The following is a 17,426-nucleotide window of genomic DNA, read 5'->3' as shown; positions in this document are numbered from 1 at the left end:
CGAACTGCTATCTTAAAACTTGAAAAACAAATAATATTGTACATTTAGTACAATAAATTTTGCAATACTATTCTGATACAAATAAAATTTAAAGAATTTTTTCATTTTTATGTCTTCTAAATGCTGTTAAAATTTCAACCAAACCCAGATCATAGATTATGAGATATAAGAAAAATACGAACTACTGTACTTTCCTTTCTAAAACAAAAAATAGAAAAAAAAAATTGAATTTCAAAAAACTTAAAAAACCTGCAATAGAAATAGGGTTAGATACAATAAAAAAAATCAAAAATAAAGAATCCTTTGGCGGCAAGCCTTCTAAAGGAGGTTAGAATAAATAAGAAAGAAGAAAATCTGCAAAAGAATAAGATAAGACTTTCAATATTTCAAACTTCAAGATCTTCACAATATCAAGCTCTTCTAATGAACCCTTCACACAAGCTTAAAAGAAGGACTAGTAGCTCTGATACCATGTAAGAAAAAGTGATTGAAATGATAAAATATAATAAAATGAAATAGCATGAAATAATAGATTTAATCCAAGAGAGCAAAAAGAGTTTTACCATACAAATGATACAAGATCAATGGAGCAATACCAAAGAGGAAGCAACACAAGAGACAAAGATTTGATAAGGGGAAAGTAAAGAAAACCCCTTGTGAGTATTATGAACGAGGCAAAAGCCTAAGAATGTGAGAGAGAGAGAGAAGAAATGGAGCAAAATAGCTCATTTACAATAGCATCAAAAACTTGATGTGAATAATGGAGACTAGATGAAAATGAGAGACAAAAGCACCTTTTTTAAAGAGATGAGAAAGGAGTTGCATGTCTTTTCATGTGTAACTCCCATTTCTATGAATGCCACATTTATAAAAGCTATGTGCAAAGTGTCAAGTTCCTCTTAAAGAGGAATATCTATTTTCTTTATTAAAGGAAATAAAAAAATGAGTTGTCCTCAGAAGTGGACAATAGGACAAGAATGACATGTCCTTTACATGTGGACTAGAGGACGAATAAATAATACATAAGGGATACCTTGGTTTATCCCAATAAATAAATAAATACAACCAAGTAAAGTTTATTAATTCTAACATGATGTCATTCTAATGACATGCTACCATGTAATCCTTGGAAGGCCTTTGCAAGCCTCAAGGAACACTATTCATTTTGGCTTATCAAATATTTATATAGTACACAAAGATGGTGTGAAGTTTAAGCTAAATCCTTTGACTGGTCATGATGAGGAAAGAGTTATTTGTTTTGGCAAGAAAGAGTTTGTGGACTTGCAGGAGAAGAGAGAGAGTAAACATGATATGACAGATCTGCCACTGAAGCCATCTCTTTTGGTTATGAAGGATGAGATTGTTCAAGACAAAACTCAGAATTTTGCTTACAAGTAGATAGTGACAACAAAAGGAGTGATGATAGGAATAGTATGGTGTCCTTTGGTGACAAGAGTGAACAAAGAAGTGAACATATCCATGGAGGATAAGAGACAGGGTCAGCATGACCTCAGACAACAAGTTATTCAGCCTTTGTCAAGGATAAAACATGACTATTCACAATCAACAGGCAGTAAGGTTACCATGACTGGTAACAAGGATCAAATGCTTTTTGTTCCTAATGATTTGTATGCAGGTGTGCAGGGTAATACATTGCAAGTGCAAAGTTGCAAACATCCCTCTAGAAGGATGGGAGGAAAGAAGATAGTACCCCTTAACTCTTGGGACAAGAGTTGCTTTGAAGGTGGGGTGTTTGGTGCAGGGGCACCTATTAAATCATCTAAGAGAGCCTTGGTACCAGATGAAGATAGAGGATCAAAGACATCATTGATTGTTAATTGGGATATATTAAAACCAATAATGTACTTTGAAAGACAAAAGTCATAAAAGTCCTAGTAAGGACCTCAGGGCAACATGATGTAAAATGGCCAAAAGAGCCATATAGGGTAGTCTTAGGATAGTTTCATACTTAGTTGCATTTAATAAATCCATATGACCAATTTTGAGTCAATGGAATAGTTTATAAAGTTAGGGAATGCATAAAAACTATAGTTTGAAATTTGAATTTCAAATTCAAACGGTCATATTAGTTTTGGAGGGAAAGTAGTAATTTGGTATTTGTTTGATTAAATAAACCTTTGTAACCAACTTGGTCGGTTGGACAGGTGCATATAAGCCTATTTAAGTTGTAATGAACATATGCAAGACATGAATCATTATTGCTATGGAAAAAATCATAGAAATTGTACAGAACAACAATCATACTTTCCTCTGCATCAATAAGAAAAATAAACAATAAATGATACTTATACATACAATGGGGCTCTCTGTGTGAATGGAAATCCCTAATGATCTAGGACGCCGAATCTGTACAGGCTCATCGCCAATAGCCACACCCTATATACAATAAAGAATGTAATTAAATGGGATTACCACAAACATTTTACAAGAATGCATCGATATTTAATCAAATAGAAAACATCTAATTACCTTTCCTTTGTCAGTGCATGCTGGCTCATCCCCCGCACTTTGTCCCACCGGGGCAGGTGGTATCTGCAAGATAAAAGAAAGATTAGAAACCATATATGCTACAATATCAAATAGAAAAAAAAATGCAAACACAACATAATGTACCGTAGATGTCTCAAGGCCAAATGAAATAGCCGAGAGTGTAGCATCGTCTATCTGTCTGAGCTCCTCCTCGGTCATCAACTAAACATGAATGAAGATCACATACATGTAAAAGTCAGTATGGCTTAAAAATTAAAATTACTCTATTATAAAAATTAACTTTAAATCGCATATGTCATAACAAAAAAATGTATACACGTACTGACACCGAAGGAGTCCATGCCTCTCCATTCCCCTCCTCTCTTGCATCAGGGTATGTAGCCTCTGCACGTGTGTCTGGTGTATCCTTGTCTAATACAAAATGATACTCAAGAAGATCACCTTTGGGACCCAGGAAAATATTCTTGTATGTAATGCAAGTGTGAGGCACACAAACATGTGATGAGCTAGTCGATGATGAACTGGCACCAACATCATCAACACGAGGAGGCATGACTGACCTAACCTGAGATATCATTAGGCTACTCAGCCTATGAATGACTCTGATGGTCTGAGAGATAGCCTCTGCCATAATATTTGGATGCTGCACTCGAGGAGTGGGGGAGATATCAGTGGGGGGGACAAAAGAGCCAAGTTTCTTCCGGTGGGAAGAGGGTCTATCCTGAGGAGCTCCTAGTCCTAAGCCCATGTTGGGCTTCATGGTCCAATAGTTCACTTTAAGTTTCAACACAAATTCTGCATATAATTTTCTAAGGAAATAAAATGGTATGTCTAAATTGCCATGTGGAGGGATATCAAAGACCATCCACCAACGATCCCAAAAATTTGCACGTATGGCGTCATTTGTACACCACTTAATCGATAGTTTGGATTTTTTTGGGTCAACCGGTATACCCATTTTCGGGTTAGCAAAAAGGCTAGCCAAATCATCTTTGGTTATGTTGAGGGCCGCAACCTCATCATAATCCAAACCATCATCAAACATCTGATGCATTTCATCACACCAACGAAGAGCAGTATTTTGTTGGTTCGTAAGGGTTTCAATGTTATCCACTATGGTGTTGAACGTGGATAACATAGGAGCCAGTGCAGGTACATTATTATATGTTCTATGCAAACCTCTCAACTCGATGAGATTTTCATTTATCAAATCCTTGATTCGAGGAGGGTTTTGAGGAGGTAGAGGATCATTTGGTGGATGATTTTGTGGGGGTATTGGATCATTTGGTGGTGGGTTACAAGGAATATTATTCTGTGCCTCTGTGTCATCATTCTGATCAACCATTCCTATTGAATTGCAAAACATAATATATATTTAAAAAAAATCTAAATTTCAACCATTTTTGTCAAAAAAACCCTAGATTCAACTAAAACAAACAAAATCATCCTAAAATCTATTGAATTTAGGTTAAAAATGACTGGGAAAAAAAAAACATACCTGAATATTTGATATTCGATCTTGTATCTGATATCCAATGGATAATGGTAATACTGGCCCCAAATTAATGTGAAATGAGGGCCCGCGGGTCTGTGATTTTATTTTATCCTATGCACAGGTATCGGATATCCAATATTATATTGGATATCCGATATAACATTGGATATCTGATATGGCCGCAATAACATATAATATATAATATATAATATAACATATAATATATAACATATAACATATAATATATATTACATTATATTACATTTTATATATTTTTATATTATATTTTATATATATTATATTAATTTACTATATTTTATAATATAAAATATTATATTATATAATAATATTATAATTTATAATATATTATACTTTTTTATTATATATAATATTATAATATATTACTTTTTATTATTATATTATATCTTATATATATATATTATATTACATTACTATAAATTATAATATATTAAATATTATATTATATTATTATAATATAATACATTATAATATTATTATTATAGTATAATATTATACGATTATAATATTATAATAATATTATATTAAATAATAATAATAATAATATTATTATTAATATTATTTAATAATATTATTATTATATTCAATAATAATATTATTAATAATATTATTATTTAATATAATAATAATATTATATTAAATAATAATAATATCATGTATTAAATATTAATATTAAATAATATATCATATTAAATAATAATAATATTATTAAATAATATATCATACTATTATATTATAATAATAATTATTATAATAATAATATTGCTATAATATTATTACTCTAATTATCGAATATCCGATGTCAAATCGGATATCCGATAAGGCTCGGCCTTACCTTCCAAGTTTGGTTCCTGGATAGGTGAAAAAAAGTCAGAGCGGGATTTGAAACGCTTTTAGGCATCTTCAAACTCTATTTTTTTCACATCGCCACTTTTTGGCACACCATGATCCTGCACATACCCTATGCTCTCTTGAATATATATCTATCTATGACCTCATCAAGATCTTCAAATGTCTCCTCCCCAATTGAAAGCATTTTCCAAGTCGAAGATAGCTAGCAAAATCCTTTTGGTCTTTTCCTCCCTCCACAATATCCTTGTGTGCATAAACTCCATTGAATATTTTCAATGTTAGAATCAAGTGAGTAGGCCCTTTCAAGCTTGGATGGATAATACTCTCCCCTGGCTCTTTATCTGCTAGGGACTTAATGGTTTCATTCTCTTGTTCACTTCGTAAAATGGAATCCTCTTTCACAAAATATGGATCCTTAACCTCCTTATCCTTATCCTATTCACCTTGATAGTTATCATTCTTCAGTGAACTCCCTTTGCAAGTTAACTCAACTAGGTACTTCACTTTTGTCATAGTTTTCACCCAACAGGGAAGGATGCTGCCTTTGGCAATTTTTTCTATAGGATCTATATCTAGATCATCAGAAAGCTCCTCTTTCAATATTATTCTTGTCAAGCTTGATTCCAGATCACAAATTATACGATGATTTTGGAGTCTGCGGGCTATTGCTTGGACAATTTTTTCCACTGACAAGGTCTCTTCATTTTCTCCAATCAACAGATAAAATTCCTCATCCTGGGATGGCTCTTTATATGGCTATCTCAAATCCTTAAATCCATGTAACAATTCACTCTTTATGTCAACAAGGGTTTCCTGCTTTTTATTGGATGTCTGTTGCTCCACACTTCTAGCATGTTCATCAATATCAAGGGCATGTAACAGATCAAGATATTTTTTGACATGCTCAACAACCATTTCTTGTGTTTCCTCATCCATATCATCTATATCATGTCCAACTTCTTCACAATATACATCCTTAGCCATTTTCTTGGGAAGTTCATATGACTCTGGATGAATTCTAGTATCATCCAATGGATCCATAACATGGTTTTCAGACGCTACTTGTCCAGTCCCTCTAACCCTTAAAAAAACCAATAGCATTTATAAAGACAAGTTGCTTCATAGCCTCTACAGTTGGTTGTTGTAACCATTACCTGCTCAACAGCTTCATACTTTTCATCTGGAGTAAGGAAATGTTCCAGTGAATGAAGCTTCAACAATAATATTTCTTTGCCAGGACTACATAATGTTGCAACCATGACCAATGGATTCTGAAGATATTGACCAAGAGCCACAACACGCCTCACAATCCATCTTTGTGTCGGCAACTGGTCCTGAGAGATGCGAGAATTCTCATATAGTGTAGGCAATAATTCATCTGCATAAACAACATTTATTGTGTCCAATCCTTCTGCCAAATCACGTGGATGAACACAAACACAGGGAGGGATAGAGGGAGGATAGAAACACACACATATTTAGCAACTAAGTCACAAGGTTTGAGTTTGAGTTTGAGTTGGACAATTATGAAGTTCAGATGAACTTGACAATAAATTCAATTTGACAATAAATTTGTCTTACATAATTTTTCAAAAATATATAATATATATGATCACAATTTCCAACAATGGGACAAAAAATAACTTTGTACAAATGATTGCAAGTATGATTTTTTATACTTTTCTTTGCTAATAAATAGAATTAAAATAAAAATAATAATCATTTTATTTATTCTTGACTAACAAAATAAAACTGTGAATATTCAAGAATAAAAAATAATAATAATGTAGTCTAATTATAAATAAATTAAATCATAAATATTAATACTTTACTCATTATAATCCTTGTGTTTCACTAATAAAATAAGATTAAAAAAATTTACATCAAATTCCAATTCCAATTCGAAAATGAACAACCAAACGCAAGAAAAAGATATTCCCAGTCATATTCCGTTCCAATTCTAATTTCTAAATTGGCAACGAAACGCAGAATATGGATTTGAAAATTCATCTTCTGTGTCAGCCAAACGGTCCAACTATCTTCCTAAAATACATAACCAGGTTTTTGAAAACCTGGTTATGAGATAACCTGGTTATGAGAGAAATTCATCTTCCCCAACCAAACAGGGCCTCATGGAAGGGGTTTAAATGTTGTGAATGGAATGGAGTTAAATGCAGCAATCTCACATCTCATGTCACCCAATTGCACCTCTCAAATTTGATCGTTAAAAAAACATCAACTCACACTCTCACTCCTTTGTTCAAGTTAAAGAAATTGGAATATCTGGATATGAGCTCCAATGCTCTCACTGGTGTTATACTTGCAGGTATTTTGAGGTTTTTTGGACAAATTAATGTTAAAAATAGATTCTATTTAAAATCATTAGATTTTCACATCAATATGATTATGAGGTCAAACATTTAGCTTAAAAAAGATGGGATATTTGAAATGATTTCGTAGCTGACTAACAGAGATTAATCTTTAGCCCTAAATTTTTTGGGATCCACACTTCTTCTCTTAAAGGAAATCATGTTATTAACAATTGGGATACTCTAATCTCCTTAATTTTATCATTCCCATGATGAAATTAACTCAATTCAAAGAATTTATGTTGCAAATATTTACTCAATTCAGTCTTTCAAAAGTTGTACACAATAACTTTAGTGCACACTCAAAGAGATTATAGTTTCATTACTTTGCTGGTGTTTTAGATCCAGGTATATCAACACTCAGAGAACTCAAGCATCTCGGCATGGGAAACAATTATTTTGAAGGTGAGATTCCATTGCAGCTGGGGAATCTCTCCAACCTCCAATATTTGAATATTTCCATGATAGAGAAGAATGAATGCAAATGTTGGTCGAGTTTAGAGTGGGCGCAGAGTCTACCAAATTTACAATATTTGTCAGTGAAGTATATGACCCTAAATAGTAGTGGTAAAGACTTGGGGAATTACATCTTTGCACTTCATAATTTGTGAATCCTTGACATGAGTAACTGCCAAATTTCAGGCCCAATTCCCACTACTATTCTTAACCTCACATCCCTCACACATGTATCTTGACTTTCATGGCAACAACTTTTCATCACTGCTTCCTGCGTGGTTAGGAAACATGACTAGTTTAGAATCACTTAGTTTTGATAGCTACAATTTGAGTGGTCCATTCCCCCTCACTCTCTCAACTTTGCCTCATTTGACATACTTGCGAATGGCTCACAATGAATTCCTAAGTGGAGATATCAATAAAATTTTAGGCAGCGGGTGGTCACGTCTCACTCTCTTTACTTTGTCAGGGTGGAATATAAGAGGAAATATACCGCCTTACATTGGAAATTTATCCTTGCTCACACTTCTTACGGTTGTAGGAACAAAAATTAATGGGCCCATTCCTGCCTCTGATGGCAATCCGACTCTCCTTGAGAAACTCATACTCTGGAATAACTTTCTGACAAGACAAATTCCTCCCTCATTTCATTGGCTTTCTATGTTGACAACTCTGGATCTGTCCTACAATCAATTGATTGGCAACATACGTTACTGGTTTGATGGATATACACCACTCGTTAAACTTTATCTGCAATCTAATTAGTTAAATGGTGCCATTCCTATGTCTTTAGGACATCTCTCTCACATACAATTGATTGATCTCAATTCTAACAGTCTACAAGGCAATTTCTCTCTTCAAGTTTTTAACAATTCCTCTGACCTTGTTCGCCTTTATTTATCCTACAATCACTTGACTGTTTATCTCAATCCTCATTGGGTACCCAAAATCCACTTTAAAGTATTAGGTTTGGCTTCATGTAACATTAGAGGTTCCATCCCTATATTTCTCTCAACACAACATAGGTTACTGGGTTTGGATCTCTCTAACAATAGTCTTGTTGGAAGCATTCCATCCTGGCTTTGGGATCTCAAAACTGTTGGAATATTAATTATGGTTGGTTATTTCTCCCTGGAGCCAAATGCCCAACTACTACCCTGAACATTCAAAAAAATTATTACGGGCAGGTGAGATTTTGAAATCGAAAATGAGAGGGAAAATAATTTTGCTGAAGACAAAAGGAATGATTAGATTCATTCGATCTAGAGTCAGTTGAGACAGAGAGAGTTCAACAAAGTAGAGAAGTTGCAGAGTAGAGAAAGAAATAAAAAGGTGACCAGCAGATCAGTTTGTTGTAGAGACAAAAGGAATCATTGTTGTGCTTGCAGTCGCACGTGCTTCTTCCTGTCATTTTGTAAGTTGAATGTTTTATTGTTTCATACATCCTATTGAAGTAGTGATTGCTCTAGGTGTTATTGTATGTAGCCATTAGAGCTACAAGTTTGAAGTTTAAATTTTGAAATTTTATAAGTTTAGGGTTACTTTAGGGTTTTCTGGTTGAAGCCGAATGCTCCCAGATTTGTAATATTTTGAATCCAAGTTGAATAGTAAGTAAGCAGGCATATGTGATTCCATTGCTTCTTGTTCATTGTATTTGTGAAGTTTATTGTTGAATATTTCAAGCTTTGGGTCTCTGGTTTTAATGGTGAAATCATTCACGTTGGAAGTTTGTCACTTGGTTTTCTCTTTAGCTTGAGTTTTAATTTTATAGTCATTACCGAGTTCAATTAGTGCTTTCATCTACCGGGCTCCTCTCTGTAGTGTCTACCAAGTTCACTCGGTGTCTTCATCTACCGAGCTCTACTCTCCTGTGGCTATCGAGTTTACTCAGTAATCACTTTGGCTACAGAGTTCACTCAATAATCACACCCTCTTTGGTTACCGAGTTGTGAGCTCTTCATTTATCGAGCTCACTCGATATCCTTGGTTACCGAGTTGTGTGTTTACCGAGCTCACTCGGTAACTTCTCCTGCCACCTATTTTCTTTTGGTTACCGAGCAAAATTTATCACTCGGTAATAGTTTTTGTCGAGCATATTTTTAGGGTTAGGTTGTGAGTTTGATGTTTTAATATTTCTCACATGGTATCAAAGCTTTGAGGCCCCACATCCACAGTGAGTTAGGGAATTTGTTTTCTGGGATATTTATCATGGCAGGAGATGCAGGAAAGATATGGCAACAACCACCATCATTTAATGGACAAAATTATGATACATTTGCAAAGAAGATGAAGACCATTATGGTTACAAATGATTTGTGGGAGTTTGTGGTCAATGGATTCAATGATGTAATTGATCCAACTCAGTATGCTGCCCTCACAAATGCACAGAAGACTCATTTGAAAGAGTCAAGGAGGAAGGATGCTAAGGCATTAAGTTTGATTGAAGCAGCAATGACAGAGATAGTATTCCCAAAGATTGCAGCAGTAAATTATGCAAAGGAAGCATGGGATATCCTTGAGACAAACTTCAAGGGGACTGATAAAGTCAATATTGTAAAGCTACAGAATGTAAGGAGGAGTTTGAGAACCTTCAGATGAAGGAGAATGAATTAGTTGCAGACTTTAGTTCAAGGACCTCCAATGTGATTAACCAGCTGAAGTCAAATGGAGAAGACTATCAAGAGTAGAGGATAGTGGAAAAGATATTGAGGAGTTTACCTCATAAATATGACAATTTGGTCATGACCATAAAAGAGACAAAAGACCTCACTGTTTTGACAATGGATGAGTTAATGGGTACACTTCAAACCCATGAGCATAGGATCAATAGATCCACATCTTCTTCTTCCCAAGAGAAAGCTTTCAAGGCTCAGTCAAATCCAAGAGGAAGAGGGAGAGGAAGGAATGGCTGAGGTAGAAACTCCAGAGGCAGAGGCCGAGGTAATGGAGGACAAAGAAATGTTGTAGCAGAAAGCTCAGGAAGAGCAAATGGAGCAAGTGGCTCACAAAATACTTCAAGAGGAGGTAAGAAAAACTACAACTCAAATAAGAGTAATGTAAAATGCTACTACTGTCATAAATATGGGAATTATGCAAATGAATGCTGGAAGAAGCTGAATGATCAATTAGGACAAGCAAATGTGGCTGATGTGAATATGGGAAGTGGACCCAATGCTGCTGCCTTCATCATGTGTAATGTTGGTGAAGAAGGAAGCCCTGAGGTTTGGTAACTCGACAGTGGATGTAGCAACCACATGAGTGGTAATGAAACCTTTTTTTCATTCATTGACAAGAGTTTCAAATCAGAAATTAAGATGGGTAACAATGGAACCCTACCAGTTGTGGGCAAAGGATCTATTATGGTCCGTACCAAGAAAGGTGAGAAGAGGGAATTACAAAATGTGTATTTCGCCCCTGGTATGAAGCACAATTTGATGAGCATTGGTCAGCTCATTCAAAATGGATACAAAGTGCTGATGGAGAATGACATGTGTATCATTTAAGAAAAGGATGGGAGCAAGAACCTACTTGCAGCAGTTCAAATGACAAAAAATAGAATATTTCTCTTGAGGATTGACACATGTTTCTCATCTCAAGTTAGTGCTGCACCTCCCACACAATCAGCTCTAAGGAGTGTGACTAAAGACCCCTCATGGCTATGGCACCTCAGGTATGGTCATCTTGGCTATGCTGGTTTAAATTTTTTGTCAAATAAAAGAATGGTAGAAGGTTTGCCATGAATAGGAAATTCATGTGACAAGTGTGAGGCTTGTATTTTGGGTAAGCAACATAGGCTTCCTTTTAATTCTGGAAATTCTAGGAGGGCTAGATTTCCATTAGAGTTAGTACATACTGACCTAGTCGGTCCTACGCAAGTTACTTCCATTGGGGGGAGTACTTATTTCATGACATTCATTGATGATTTCAATCGTAGAACATGGGTGTATTTCTTAAAGAACAAATCTGAAGCATTTGATAAATTTGTAGAATTTAAAGCCCAGGCTGAAAGAGAATGTGGACATTATATCAAGGTCCTTAGATCAGATAGAGGAGGGAGTATACCTCCAATTCTTTTGTAAATTTTTGCAGGATTCATGGCATAAAGGAGGAGCTCACAGCCAGCTATACACCACAACAGAATGGAGTGGCTGAAAGAAAGAACAAGACCATTGTTGAAATGGCAAGGAGCATGATGAAAGAGAAAGGTCTCCCAACTGAATTTTGGGGAGAGGTTGTGGCAACAACAGTTTACCTAATTAATAGGTGTCCTACAAAGGCTATTCGTGACAGAATTCCAATGGAAGCATGGTCACGAAGAAGATGGAAAGTTGAACACCTAAGGGTGTTTGGATGTGTAGCATATGCACATGTGCCTAAAGAGAAAAGGCAAAAATTAGATGATAAAGGTGTGAAATGCATTTTCACAGGGTACAACCCAGAGTCAAAGGAATATAGATTGTATGACCCATTGAACAACAAGATGATGCTTTCAAGAGATGTGGAATTTCTTGAAAATCAGTCTTGGTATGGACAAATTGATGAATCACCAAGCACTTTAAGTAAAGTGCCAATTATGAGTGAAGAGGATGTTGATGAACAGCAAGAAGAAGGAGCAAATAGAAGGAAAGGTAAGCAGCCTCAGTCATTACCGAGCTCCTCTAGGCATGACCGAGTGTCAAGGCCAAGCAACAATAGTGAAGATTCTAATCCCACACTCTCCTCCCTGTTACCAAGAAAGACCAAGAGTCTTAGGGAGATATACCAAGATGAAAGGTATGAAGATTATGATGAGAGTGTTAATTTTGCATTATTTTCTCATAGTGATCCAATTTATTTTGAAGAAGCTATTAAGGAGAAGAAATGGTGTAAGGCCATGGATGAGGAAATAGATGCTATAGAAAGAAATGAAACATGGGAGCTAACTAATTTGCCTCCCAAGAAGCAAATGATTGGAGTGAAATGGGTCTACAAGACCAAATGCAATGCTGAAGGAAAAATTGATAGACATAAGGCAAGGCTGGTAGTCAAGAGCTACAAACAACAGTATGGTAGATACTATTATGAGACCTATGCCCTAGTTGCAAGAATGGAAACCGTGTGTGCTGTCATAGCAATTACAGCTTAGCATAAATGGAAGGTATACCAAATGGATGTGAAGTTCGCCTTCCTAAATGGTGTATTGAAGGAAGAAGTATATGTGGAGCAGCCACCTGGTTATGAAGTTGCAGGTGAAGAGAATAAAGTATATAGGTTGAAGAGAGCTCTTTATGGGCTCACGCAAGCTCCATGGGCATGGTACAATAGGATTGAATCATATTTGATGAGCAATGGCTTTAGCAAAAGCAATGGTGAGCCTACTCTCTACATCAAGACAACAAATGGTAATGTGTTGATTGTTGTCTTGTATGTAGATGATTTAATTTTTACTAGTAATGACAAGGCTCTAATTGGTGAGTTCAAAGAGGTCATGGAAAGTGAATTTGAAATGATAGACCTTGGTCTCTTGAAATACTTTCTAGGCATAGAAGTAAAACAAATGCATGATGGCATCCTCATCTCTCAAGAAAAGTATGCAGGGTAGATCTTGGAGAGATTCAAAATGCAAAACAGTAAAGCAACCCCCACACCAACAACAGTAGGTCTGAAGTTGAGCAAGGAAGACTCTAGCAAGAGAGTGGATCCAACACTATACAAGAGTATGGTTGGAAGTCTAATGTATTTGACTACAACTCGGCCAGACCTAATGCATGCAGTAAGTTTGATTTCCAGATTTATGGAAACACCAAAAGATTCCCATTGGCAAGCGAAAAAAAAGATCCTAAGGTATGTGAAAGGTACCAAGGGATTTGAGATTTTGTATACTACAAATGATGAATTCAAGTTGGTTGGTTACACAAATAGTGATTGGGCTGGAAGCTTAGATGATAGGAAGAGCACTTTCGAATATATGTTTCATATATAGCAGCAAATCCAACAACATGTTAGGCTATTTGGTAGAGGAGAATCTTGACAGATTTGAATGAAAGGCAAGAGGATGGAACCACAATTTATTGTGACAACATCTCATCAATTGCATTGTCCAAGAATCTAGTCTTCCATGGGAGAAGCAAACATATAGAGACCAGATATCACTTCATCAGGGAGTTGGTGGAAAATGGGGATATCAAAATAGAATTTTATAAGTCTAAGCAGCAGCTAGCAGACATTTTTACCAAGCCATTAGGCATTAGGACTTTTGTACTCCTAAGAGAGTGTCTTGGTGTAGTTGATTTGGATCAGTAGTGATCCTTGTTTTTTTGGCTTGGGATAAAGGGGGAGTGTTGAAATATTAATTGTGGTTGGTTGTTTCTCCTTGGAGCCAAATGCCCACCTACTACCCTGAACGTTCAAAAAATTTATTTCAGGCAGGTGAGATTTTGAAATAAAAAATGAGAGGGAAAATAATTTTGCTGAAGACAAAAGGAATGATTAGATTCATTCGACCTAGAGTCAGTTGAGACAAAGAGAGTTCAGCAAAGCAGAGAAGTTGTAGAGTAGAGAAAGAAAACAAAAGGTGATCAGCAGATCAGTTTGTTGCAAAGGCAGAAGGAATCGTTAGCATGCTTGCAGTTGCACGTGCTTCTTCCTGTCATTTTGTAAGTTGAATGTTTTATTGTTTCATATATCCTGTTGAAGCAATGATTGCTGTAGGTGTTATTGTATGCAGCCATTAGAGCTGCAAGTTTGAAGTTTAAAGTTTGAAGTTTTATAAGTTTAGGGTTACTTTAGGGTTTTTTGGTTGAAGCCGAATGCTCCTAGATTTGTAATATTTTGAATCCAAGTTGAATAGTAAGTAAGCAGGCATACGTGATTCCATTGCTTCTTGTTCATTGTATTTGTGAAGTTTATTGTTGAATATTTCAAGCTTTGGGTCTCTAGTTTTAATGGTGAAATCATTCACGTTGGAAGTCTGTCACTCGGTTTTCTCTTTAGCTTGAGTTTTAATTTTATAGTCATTACCGAAATCAATCAGTGCCTTCATCTACCAGCCTCCTCTTTGTAGTGTCTACCAAGTTCACTGGGTGTCTTCATCTACCGAGCTCCACTCTCCTGTGGCTACCGAGTTCACTCGATAATCGCTTTGCCTACCGAGTTCACTTGGTAATCACACCCTCTTTGGTTACCGAGTTGTGAGCTCTTCATTTACCGAGCTCACTCGGTATCCTTTGGTTACCGAATTGTGTGTTTACCGAGCTCACTCGGTAACCCCTCCTGCCACCTATTTTCTTTTGGTTATTGAGCAAAATTTATCACTCGGTAATAGTTTTTGTGGAGCAGATTTTTAGGGTTAGGTTGTGAGTTTGATGTTTTAATATTTCTCACAAAAACTAGCAACTATCTTAATTTATCATACAATAACTTACAAGGTCATCTTCCTCCAATTTTGAATGTAACGTTGTTAACCCTAGATCTGAGTAATAACAGGTTGAGTGGTCCTCTTCCCTTGCCTTATCATAGGAGGCCTTTGTTGCAAGGCACTCCTTCAATTGCCTCTACAAAATGCTGATCTTAGGTGACAAAATCTCCCTAAGAGTAGAGAACCTTTTTATTAACTTTTCCTTATCAGCCTATGTGCCTCTTATTGCATTATGGATCTTCTCAACTCTCGTCCCTGCAAGTTTTGGACCTTTCTCACAATGGCTTCACCAGAGTTATCCCAGGCCAAATTGGCGTGCTCATTCCTAGAATTCTGGTTTTAGATCTCTCAAATAATAGATTATCTAGTAAGATACCATCCAGCATAACCAATTGTTCAGTTTTAACAAGATTGAACCTGGCAAATACTGGTTTGGAAGGGGAGATACCATCCACAATGGGAAGGCTATACCAACTCCAGATTGTTAGGATAAACCACGGACAGAAATAAAAACTACATGCAAATATAACCAATAACAAAAATAATAGAACAAACAGAAATGAACACAAGGCACCAAGATTTAACGTGGTTCACCCAATCCTTGGGCTACGTCCACCAAACAGCAAGTCCGATCTTATTACAATCCAGTGATTACAACCTGATTACAATCCGTAATCCCTTACAGCTCAATACCGCCGCAAGAACCAATTTCGTATCACCACACATAAAAAATACCCAACCCTAAGCCCTTTTTATACAAGTATTAAACCGCTTTAGGGTTATAACATGTTGGCCATATGTCGGCCATAATATGTCGGCTACCATGTCGGCTACTTCCAAAAAAATTTTTTTTCGGGGCGATGCCCTGAACCCCACTATTTATGAAGTATGTACAGTACTTTCCTGATCAGTCACCACAATCTAACACAGACGCTGCATTTGCATGACAACATGCTAAGGGGAAAATTGCCACAGAGTCTTTAAAACTGTTTTAATTTATAGATCTTAGATGCTGGAACTATTTTCTTGTCTGGAGAGTTGCCAACTTGGCTATCAAAATTGTCTCTGTTGATGATACTTGTATTGAGGAAAAACATGTTTACAGGATCTATTCCACCTCAATTGGCCAATCTCAGTCATCTTCATGTTTTAGATTTGTCACAAAACAGTTTGACTGGATTCATCCCATCGGAGATAGAGAAGTTAGCCACAGGAATGGCTGAAGTTGGAAGCTCAACAGTAGAATCTAAAAATGGCACACCTACTTATTACAAGGAAGAGATCTCAGTCACCAACAAAGAAACCAAGTTGGTATATGTGGATTCCATTTTGTTACTTGTAACATGCATTGACCTTTCTGGAAATCAGCTGTCAGGTATCATTCCTTCAACAATTGGTGCACTTAATGCTTTACATATCCTCAAAATCTCCAGGAACAATCTTAGTGGAGAAATTCCCCTTACATTGGAAATGCTAGAGTAAGTGGAGTCATTAGACCTTTCCTACAATAAACTGGAAGGCAAGATTCCAGTCGAGCTGCAACTTCTTCACTTCTTAGTTATTTTAATCGTCTCCAACAACAAGCTTTGTGGCAAGCTTCCAACGGATGGTCAGTTCTTCACATTCAATGCTGCTTATTTCTATGGAGACCCCTGCCTTTGTTGCTTTCCACTTGGTAACAGATGCCCAAGATCAGTGAGCATCATTCCAGCTGTAAAAATTGAGAATGATGAAGCTGAAGAGGGAACAGAGGATTCCTGGTATTGGTATGTTAGCTGTATGGCTTCCTTTGCCGTTGGATTTTGGGGATTGTTTGCTCTTGTTTGTGCAAGGAAAGCATGGTGAAGAAGATATGTCAACATGGTGGATGAAGTTGTTGTTAGCTTTTCTGATTTGTTTTCCAGGAGTGAAAAGGTTACCCAAAGCCAAATCATAGATCTCAGCTCAAGATAGTGCTTCTACTTCATGAACAATACAACTGGAGATGCATTTCTAAATCTAGATTTTGTAGTAGTAGGAAGACCTTGCAAAACTTGTGGCAAATCACATTGAATATTGTAGAAGAAGAGCATTGTAGCGGCATCATTTGCATCTTCAAACTATGTATGTGAATCTCTTCTAGAAGAAACTATCTATATATAAGACTAGAATTTTGAGAAAGAATATACATATTTTAATTACAAATATTTCTCAGCACTTACTTCTAATTGTTAGTATAATGCATTACGTTGCTAATAAATTTATTATTTATTATACCGATTAGATTAAACAATTAGAAAAGTAGTTTTACACAGTTGCTGCTTCAATC

At 36.0% G+C, this 17,426-nt stretch overlaps 1 pseudogene; it reads left to right on the top strand.

Annotated features, from left to right (window-relative positions):
• The window catches only part of LOC149543772 (uncharacterized), a 69,131-nt pseudogene extending 52,060 nt beyond the window's left edge, over positions 1-17,071 (top strand).
• Positions 17,072-17,426: the final 355 nt, after the last annotated feature.

Source organism: Cupressus sempervirens, chromosome 8, assembly GCF_028749045.1.
Source record: "Cupressus sempervirens isolate cs-2001-9-10 chromosome 8, ASM2874904v1, whole genome shotgun sequence".
Classification (NCBI taxonomy): Eukaryota; Viridiplantae; Streptophyta; class Pinopsida; order Cupressales; family Cupressaceae; genus Cupressus; species Cupressus sempervirens.
This window is presented reverse-complemented; position numbering and strand designations above follow the sequence as displayed.